Source organism: Centruroides sculpturatus, unplaced genomic scaffold (genome assembly GCF_000671375.1).
Source record: "Centruroides sculpturatus isolate CEXI.00-Female unplaced genomic scaffold, Cexi_2.0 scaffold147, whole genome shotgun sequence".
Classification (NCBI taxonomy): domain Eukaryota; kingdom Metazoa; phylum Arthropoda; class Arachnida; order Scorpiones; family Buthidae; genus Centruroides; species Centruroides sculpturatus.
The window spans coordinates 24839-26707 of NW_019384357.1; the positions used below are offsets into that span (position 1 = coordinate 24839).

Here is a 1869-nt window from a genome sequence, read left to right on the forward strand (position 1 = left end):
CATATTAGATTTCTTCTGTAAATTAAAAATGGGTCTCAAGGAAGCAGATTTTGGTATGAATCGTGCATTTGATATACCAAGACATTGTCCTTCTCTACACAACCTTCTCACTTGTTCCTTTTAAAATATGTAAAATAAATTTTGCATTTAACTTAATAGAATAAATTCCTAGTTTTATTCAATATTTCATTCTCTATTCATTATCTTCATTTCAAATTCTAATATAAAAATAAATCTTTTATGTAAGGTGTTATTATTATTATAAATCAGTAGCATGTAGGTTTAAATATTTCATTTCTAAAACTGCTCCTATTTAGATGTGCTAATCATAATTTTTTTTTCTCTCTGAAGCATCTTATGATATACTACTATTATATTTTATAAATATTTTGTTTCAAAATGTTCAGAGGAACATTTAATGTTAATTCTTAAGTTCTCTTATATAAATTGGTAACTAAATAAAATAATTTAAGAATAGAATAATGAATAATCATAAATACAGTAGGGCCCCAGAAACTTTACTCTCAATAATTCGACATTCCATAAAACTCATCGTGTTGTTCAAAACAAAAAATACATGTAATGTAATTTTTACAGCTATAACTTAACACTAGGATCAAATAAGTTATCCTTCACTGGCAACACTTTATATAACATCAATTCCACATGTTAACAAAGAATATAATCCATTTTCCAAAGTGCTATTTTGCAGTGGTATGATTCAAATGTCACTAACTTGAAAGTAACCACAGAATAGCCAATATTTTTAAAATTAAAATTTAACTAAAATGTAAATAGTCACTACCAGTATGTAGTTAATATGTAGACAAATTTTCACATATTACGAAAATCTGCTATTTAGACTAGCATCATCACTATGCTGTAAAACTTGTCATTTTCAATAGCTCGTTACCTCCACGGTCCACATTAAGTTAAGTTTGCTGGGCTCTACTGTACTATTAATATTATGAACATAAATGAAAATTTTTTATTCTTAAAAAATAAAAATTAAAAACTAAGTAAAAAACTGAAATAAATGTTATAACAATATCTACAAATTGCTAAACTATAAACAGAATAAAACAGTTAAATTACCACAGAAATGAGAATTAAATTCTTCTGCCTTAGAAATTCTGCAATAAATTTAAAATTTTTTAACAAAAAGATTTTCTATATATAATATAAAACTTTTTAAAGATTTAATACCATTGATACTCAAAGTTTGAATTTTTTGCCAAAGAGATTTACGATAAAAAAATAATTTTCTTTTGTGCATTCCACTTTCACTTACATAAAAAAAACCCTAAAAATTATACAATTAAATATCTTATTTACATATTTTAAAACTTTATCAAAATTTATATATATATAAGTATATATAGGGTTTTCAAAAGAAACACACTATAAGAAATTGTAAAGAGAAGTTTGTAGGCAAAGCATTGGGGACAAGCGTACAGTATACTGGTTACATGATGCATCATTTCAAATTTTCAATACTGTCAAACAGGAATTAAATGCACAAAATTCACATGTGTGGTCAAATCATTTTCAACTAATATAGGCCTAGCTGCATAGTTCTGTACCTAACCATTGTGTTCTGAGGATTGAATTTATTTTTTAATACTCAATACATAAATGATAACAAGAGCAAACAAATTATCAGTTTTTTATTTCTTTTAATTATATTTAAATATAATTAAACATAACAATAATATTAAATAGAACAAGTTCAATCCTTGCAACACATTGATTAGTTACAGAACTATATAGCTGAGCCCACATCAATTGAAAGTGATTTGACCACACACATGAATTTTGTGCATTTAATTTCCATTTGACAATATTGCAGACCAGGAATGATGCATCACA

At 25.5% G+C, this 1869-nt stretch overlaps 1 long non-coding RNA gene across 1 annotated transcript; it reads right to left on the bottom strand.

Moving 5' to 3' along the window:
* On the bottom strand, positions 1 to 1241 carry LOC111639798. The gene is made up of 3 exons (XR_002759144.1): positions 1207 to 1241; positions 1096 to 1133; positions 1 to 117 (listed from the first exon to the last, which is right to left on the bottom strand). It is a non-coding gene; the product is annotated as an uncharacterized LOC111639798 (long non-coding RNA).
* Between the last annotated feature and the right edge of the window lie 628 nt (positions 1242 to 1869).